The sequence below is a fragment of the Tamandua tetradactyla genome, chromosome 13 (genome assembly GCF_023851605.1).
Source record: "Tamandua tetradactyla isolate mTamTet1 chromosome 13, mTamTet1.pri, whole genome shotgun sequence".
Taxonomy (NCBI): domain Eukaryota; kingdom Metazoa; phylum Chordata; class Mammalia; order Pilosa; family Myrmecophagidae; genus Tamandua; species Tamandua tetradactyla.
Window position 1 is genome coordinate 44510401 of NC_135339.1, and position 8463 is coordinate 44518863.

Sequence of the window (8463 nt, forward strand, 5' to 3'; positions counted from 1 at the left end):
ACATAAACTCTTCACACACTTTTTTCTATGACAAAAGATGTTTGTTATTATGGCAATATCTGCCAGGAAGAATACTCCCCGAGGTTGTTAAGGGACAGGTACAACTTACTGTATAGGTAAAAAGGTTAGTATTAACATCAAACACTGGGCACAGAAAAAATGTGAAAACTTGACCTAAATATACTAGCAACCAGTTAGACTGAAAAAATAAGAAATGTTCTCTACCAGCAAGACAGCACTGACAGACAACTAAGAGAAAACAGCGATAGCTCTAGATTCTTTTAGGGACACTGAGGATTTCTTATAATATTCGTGAAGAAGCTTGCTACTGTCTGAGGCAGTTCTCTAGTTCTAATGACAAATTTCTGTGTGAGAAATGGTAGTCTTATTCACATGTTCTTTCTATATGTTTCAATTGAGACATTTTTTTACAACCAAAAACAATTTTGGTACTAAATCTGGCCAAGCACCGAAATGCCCAAGCAAGATCTTTTTTTTTGCACAGGCAGGCACTGGGAATCGAATGAGGGTCTCCAGCGTGGAGGTGAGAGCTCTGCCACTCAAGCAAGATTTTTAGAAGTACATGTCACTGGACCCATCCCAGGCTTACTTTATGAGTCTTGTGAGTCATAATACCTACCCCCACACTTGGCTTCCTGAGTTTTAAAAGGAAAGACCTGCTCCTGAGGAATGTATATATTCTCGTTCAGCTTAATCAGTCGGATTTTATTCTTTATGGAGAAAAAAGTGGACCTCATCAGCAATTCTTTGACCCATTTCTGCCAAATACACTGGGTTTCTGATCAAAATACATGAAATCCAGAAGTTTCATGTCATAAAATAGGATTATGCTTTTTGATTTTATAAATTATTTACATATATTATGCTATAGAAATCAAGTAGAGTTATAATAATAATTTCTGTCAATTAGAAATGGGCTGAATTGCATTGACTTGTCAAATTTCTTCTCAAATGTCACCACCCCTAAGATCACTACAGAAAGAATCATTGTTCCCTCCCCTGAAACAGCACTGTACCTGTACATATCATCAATTTTGCCATCATAACTAATTATCCTGATTAGTTGTTGACTTGTTAAATTTTCTTATTGAGGATGATCTCCTTATGGACAGGCAAGAATTATTACTTATCTTTGTTAACCAAGATGATGTCCAGGGCCTAGTCAATGTTGAGTAAATGCTTACTGTACTTATTTATTCTAGAAGTAAGTTTTTGGCCATGAAGAAAATAAGAATAAATATTTGGTGTTGTTAACTATAGGTATAGGAATTAAAAACTTAAATAATTTATCAAAAGCTAAAATATACTTAATTTAGAAAGACTTTGAAAAAGATGAATAGGTGTAAAGAGAAATATTTAAAAAATCACTTATATTCCCATACTTGTGCATGACCACTTTCACTATTTTGGTATATTTCTTTCCCATTTTGTTTTTTATGTATTTGCATAAATACAAATTTAAGATTTAAGATGCATAAATACAAATTTAAGATTTAAGATGCCATGTATCATTATTTTCTCTTGAACATTATAAATAGCTCTTATCTGCATTATTTTTAAGAACATAGTTTTAGTAACTGGGTAATATTCTATTGTATATATCCACCAGAATTTGGCTACCCTCAATTTACAATTGTTCTGATTGGGGAGATAGTTTACAATGAGCATCTCTGAATAAACATCTTTACCTACAATGCTATTATTTTCTCAGAAGTAATACACTTAAGATCTGACATGTGCCTATTGTGCTGGTTTGAAGTTATTATGTACCCCAGAAAAGGCATGTTCTTTTAATCCAATCTTGTGGGGCAGACCTGTTGTGGGTGGGACCTCTTGATTAGGTTGTTTCCATGGAGATGTGGCCCCACCCATTCAAGCTGGGTCTTAATACACTTCCTGGAGTCTTTTATAAGGGGGACATTTTAGAGAAAGCACAGATGCTTGCAGAAAGAAGATACCCCAGGTCACGCTAAGCAAAGGAATACAACCCAGAGTCTGCCCCAGAGAAGCTAAGAAAGGACCCACAGAACACAGAGAGAAAGCCACTGGAATCAGAAGTTGAAAGCAATGAACTGGGAGCAAGGATTGGCAGACTCCAGTCACGTGATTTCCCAGCTAAGAGAGATGTTCCAGATGCCAGTGACCTTTCTTCAGAGTCCAGGCATCATCTTATTGATGCCTTCATTTGGACATTTTCATGGCCTTAGACCTGTAAATTTGTACCCTAATAAATCCCGTGTAAAAGCCAATCCATTTCTGGTCTATCGCATTCTGGCAGCTTTATGAACTGAAACACCCATGTAGCAACTTTAATAATACACAAGATACATTCTAGGAGGGTCAGAATCAGATTTTTACCCACAGAAAATGCTGAATCCCAACATGTAAAACTTTTGAGCACTATGTCTAACTAGTAGAGAGATGAGAAAACTGCGATTCCAAGTTGTTAAAAAACAAAGACCAACAGAAAAAAAGAGAGGATAAGCTAGAATTCATTGTTTTACAATGAAGAATGTTATGGCAATTTCCTGCATATCAGGGTAAGAACAAGAGTCCTCTCTGCCTTGGGGACTTACTACTTTTGAAGAGGGGCAAGTTCAAATGAGGGTCAGGCAGGGTCCTCTAAAGCATAGCGTCCCGCTGTACAGTGTATAAATGTGGTACTGCTTATAAGAGTTTAGAGGAAGGAAATGTCATCATGGTTAATTGTAATCTTAGAAGATAGAAGATTTCATAGAGGAGCTAGCTGAAGTGGACATTGAAGAGTAACTGAAGAACCGTAATTTACAAGCTAAGAGAAAAATGGCCAGACCATCTGTAGCAGACAGACAAATGGTTCCATAAAGATATCCACTCTTAGCTACTTGTCCCTGGAATCAGTAACTGTGTTACGTTACATGTCAAAGGAGAGTTAAAGTAGCAAATGGAATTAAGACTACTAATCAAATGACCTTAAAATAGGGATATTATCGTGGATTAACCATGTGGGCCCAATGAAATCATAAGGGTTTTTGTGGAAGAGGGAGATAGAAGAGTTAGAGTTAAGAGTGATGCTATGTGAGAAAGACTCATCCAATCATTATTGGCTTTGAGGATGGAAGAGGGCCTTTAGAGGTTGGAAAAGGCAAGGAAGCAGATTCTTTGCTAAAGCTTCCAGAAAGGAATGTAGACCTGCTGAAACCTTGTCTTAGTTGACCCATTTAGGACTTCTGGCTTCTAGAACTCTAAGGTAATAAAATTTTGCTGTGTTAAGCCACTACCTTTGTGATAGTGTTTTTAGCTGCAATAGAAAATAAATACATCGCCTATGAATAATGGAAGTGCACTATAAAGGGACAAAAATCACAATGCATGTGGGACAGTAGATAAACATGAGTGTTGCAGATTCTTACTGGTAAAAAAGTGGGACAGAAGTTTGGGAAGACTGGTTGCAAGGCTGGAAAAGAGGGAATTTTGAATGCCATGCAAAAGAATTCAAAATTCATCATGCAGAAGATAAGTAGCATTTGAACAGGAAAGTGGCATAAAAAAGTGATGTGTCTCAACAAAATTAATCTGGTGGCATTATGTAAAGCAGATTAAACAGAGAAAGAGCAGTTAAGGATTTGTAATAATCCAAGTGTGAGGTGACATGAGTCTGGTCTATGTTGGCAATTGAAATGGAAATGGATGAGAAAAAAACCCAAACATTTTAATTCTGCTTTCATAATCTCCAGTGACAAAATAAGATTGAACATTGATCTTTTTTCCTATATTTTTTACCAATGCACATTGCCCGAGTCAGTAGAATAAGTAGCTAAAAAAAAATCCTCACTTAGCCTTGAATATATATACTCTTTAGGTCTACTTTATTTAATAGCTCTTTATAAACTGTGGGAAATTACATGGGTGTCAATTTGTGAAACTCATTGTGTTTTCTGGAAATGCCCCTCTTCATATTCTAATTCTATACACTATTCTGTACCTTCCTGTAGTGTGGATTTTCTCCTTGGTGCCTAGACACAGGGTAGCTGCCCAGTTAGATTTTTTTTTTTTTTTTTTTTTTTGGCATGGGCAGGCATCAGAAAACAAACCCGGGTCTCCAGCATGGCAGGTGAGCACTCTGCCACTGAGCCATCATGGCCCGCCTTGTTCAGTTAGATTTTAATGACTGGATGGATGGATGGCTTGATAAATGAAATAGAATTACAGGATCAAATAATGTATAATTTACTTAAGGACTTTGATTTATACTGCCAAAATGTTTCATATATATATATGCATTCCATCTCCCTGAAAGAGTACTCATTCCACCAAACTTTGCACTGATTAATATTTCCTTTGCTAAATTGTTGTGAACTTGTGGCAGACATTTTCTCCAGCTTGTTATTTGTCTTTTAGTATAAGCGATGTTGGTATCCAAAAATTCAAAAGCATAGTTTACATGTGCAACATTTAATATTTTTATTTACATCAAAATTTTCATCCCAGACACATTTGTCCTACACTCCTTTCTCATTATACACTGTAGTCTATTTGCTTTTATTCATATCCTCCTGCACATCCTTCATATCTTACATTTCGGCATCAGTGTCACTCCCTCAGGGGCACCTTCCCTGAGCCTGCCGTCTATGTCAAGTATTTGGTCGACATTCCTCAGAACTGAGTAACTATATAGTCATTAAAGCAAATATTGGACTAATATATGTTTGGGTCAATGTCTATGACTTCACAGCAGAAACCAGTTCTCTACTACTTACCTTCAAACCCATAAGACTTTAGCTTGATGACTGTAACATAGGAGACACTCTGTTAATATTTGTTGTATTAATTAATTGCACTTAGAATTAGATTGTCCTACCTAAACAAGGGGTGGCATCAATTCTAATTTTTGTTTTATTGTTGTATTTTTTCCATTTAATTTTTATTCCATCTGGATTTGATGAATAGTGTGATATGAAGATATAAATATCCTAAATGATGCTCTCTAATATCTTTATATATCTGACTGGCAATGCAAGTTTCTCCTCACTGGTCCTTTAAGAATATTTTAGCAATTTTTGCCAATTTGTCTAAATGAAGTCAGACTGCCTGGCTTTGAATCTTAACAGCCCCACTTAATGGTTCTGTAATAGGAATTAAGTTGCATAATTTCTAGGACTTGCCTTCCTCAACTTTAAGAAGGCCATAATAATAGTGTTTCCTCAAGGGATTATTGGGATTAAATGTGCTAATATATGTAAAATGTGCTTAAATTTAGGTGCCTGGCCAATAGAGAAAATTCAGTAAATGGTAACAATGATTATATTTTTTCATCAAATTTTCCCATAAGAAAACCATTTGAAATCTGGTGGAAATGATGTTAAAACCATAAATTAATGTGTAAGGACTTCTTATATTTTTAATAATCTTTCTATCAAAGTCATTCTATTTAACCCTGTCTTCCACAGTGCCTCTCAGTACAATCTCTTCACATTGACCCTTACTACATATAGGGTATCGTATATGGCACAGTTTCTATCGTCCTTTCTAAATAGTTAAAAGTAAAAGTTTTGCTATTGATTTGTATATTTATCCTTCATGTAACAAATCCATTTATTTTTTTAATAAAGCTTTCAATTGGTTCCCTTGGGTGATTGATGAATACAAACATACTACATGAAAACAGTAGTCATTTTACGTGTCTTTTGGATAGTTTTAATTCTTACGTGACTTAACCCATTGATTTGATTTTTGAGAACACTCTTTGGCAAAGTGTATTCTCTAAAACATAGTCCTGTGGAATGTTAATATATTTTGAAAATAGCACATTGTATGATCAAATAAGTCTGGAAAGCACTGGGTTAACTCAACTTAAGTTATTTTATTTATATAGATGAAAAACTTTAAACCCAGAGAGCAAGTTGCCCAAAGCATATGACCAGAACTGAGACTAGAAACTGAAAATCTTGGTTTCTAAATAACTGAGTGTTTAAAATATAATACAAGTGACCAATGAAAATGAGAGGAAAAAATGATGTAAGAGGCAACCAAGAACATAAGTGGCCTATTTACAGGGGTCTCATCCCTATTTTTATCACTAGCTTATAATACCTATAAGGAAGGTTCTATATCTTCATTATAGATATAAGGAAATGGAAATGTCTAGGGATTGAACAATTTGCTCAAGATCTCAAGTGATAAATGTTAAGACCATGAAGTTTGTGGTCAGAGTATGAATCCTGGTTATTTTTTTTCCAATATGTTTCAAATACTCTTTACCATCCTTCTGGTTCCCTTATTAATGAGTTAAGTAAGTATTTCACATATGCTTATTTTATGCCAGCAAGGGAATCCTGTTTGTAACTTACTTAAAATTCTATTTTGACAATATACTCTTCCCATGAACTAAATTGGGGCCAAATGAGAAACTGGCAACCATCTTGAAAAAGACCTTGTTTAAGAAGGCCATTTGGAAGGTTTCGGCAATTTAGAAAAGGGGTGACTAAGGAAAGACTGAAGAATGAGAGGAAATTTTAAAAGATTGGACAAGGCAGTGCAATGGTGGCTCAGTGGTAGAATTCTCTCCCCTGCCATGCCAGATACCCGGGTTCGATTCCTGAAGCCTGCCCAAGTCAAGAAAGACAAAAAAAAAAGAGTAGACAGCAAAAGCATTGCCTTTTCTATTATTAGAGAAATTGTGGGTTTCGTGTATAAAATACAAGGTTCCCATATACCTCTCTATTATTAACACCTTGCATTGTGGTACATTTGTTTCAATTGATGAAAGCACATTTTATAATTGTACTATCAAATATAGTCCATTATTTAACTTAGGGTTCACTGTGTTGTATAGCTCCTTGGATGTTTTCAAAAATTTTAATTCTAGTAACATATATACAACTTAGCATGTCCCCCTTTAACCAAATAATTTGGTGCCGTTAATTGTTTTCACAATGTGCTGCTACCATCACCACCATCCATTATCAAAACTCTTTCCCATTGTCCCAAATGGAACAATGTACCTTTTGAGCCTTAACTCCCTGTTCCCTATCCCCACTCTGTCTCTAGTAATCACTGACTCCATGAGTTTACTTATTCTGATTATTTCATATCAGTGAGATTATAAAATATTTGTCCATTTGTATCTGGCATATTTCACTCAACATGATGTCTTCAAGATTCATCCATGTTGTCACATGCACCAGGACTTTGTTCCTTTTTACAGCTGAATATTCCACTGTAAATGGAATTTTTGCTTATCCATTCATCGGTTGATGGATACTTGTGTTGCTTCCATCTTTTGGCAATTGTGAATAATACTTCTATGAACATCGATATGCAAATATCTGTTTGAGTTCTTGCTTTCAATTATCTTGGATATACCTAGAAATGGATTGCCAGATCATGTGGCAGTTCTATACTTAACTTTCTGATTAACTGCCAAACTGTCTTCCACAGCAGCTACACCATTTTACATTCCCAACAGCAACGAATAAGGGTTGCTTTCTTCCCCACATTCTAACATTTGTAATTTTCCATTTTTTAATAGTAGCTATTCTAGTCAATGAAATGGAATCTCATTGTGGTTTTGATTTGATTTCCCTAATCCTAGTGCCATTGAGCATCTTTTTCATGTGGTTTTGTGGTCCTTTGTTAATCTTCATTGGACAAATATCTATTCAAGTCTTTTGCCCATCTTTTAATTGGGTTGTTTGTCTTTCTGTTGATTTTAAACATTTCTTTATATTCTAAATAATAAGCCCTTATCAGATATGTGATTTCCAAATATTTTCTCCCATTATGCAGGTTGTTTTACTTTCAGGATAAAGTTCTTTGATACAGAGAAGTTCCTTGCAAAGAAGTATCTGAGGAATGTGCAACAAAATGTTAAGAGAAAGTCAGCTTTGACACCTTGTAAGCCTGTAAGATTTTACTATGATTCGTCAGTGATGTGGCCATCCATATTACAAGGTTACTGTCCATATAGTATTGTGCCCCTTTTGTCTTTATCTCCATTTTCCTTGTTAAAATTTTGAGTTTAGAAACCATGGGGGGTTAGTGGATGAAAGCCAAAAAAGAATAAAACTGAGAAAGAAGAAAGTATCCATTGGGGGAATGATGAATGGAATTTATTTTTTGGTTGGCACTGAGTTTTCAGTTTTATATATTCTTACAATGGAATGTACATTTTAATTACTGATATAAGATTTTACTTATGGCTGAAATGAACCAGAAAAGTTGTCCAACCTGCCAAAATTTAATCCAGGTATAAGGAAAAGAGAAAAACTAGCCCAAGAAGTGTTTTAAGAACAATGGGAAAAGAAACAGTTGCCTTTGATTATGATCTACAATCTCATTTTGTCAATTATTAGCTATATTTTTATAATCACTTTTAATCTGCACAGAGACTATATGAGGTAGGTAGTGACTATTGTTTTCATCTAACACCAAACCACACACACACCCCCACCCCATTACTGA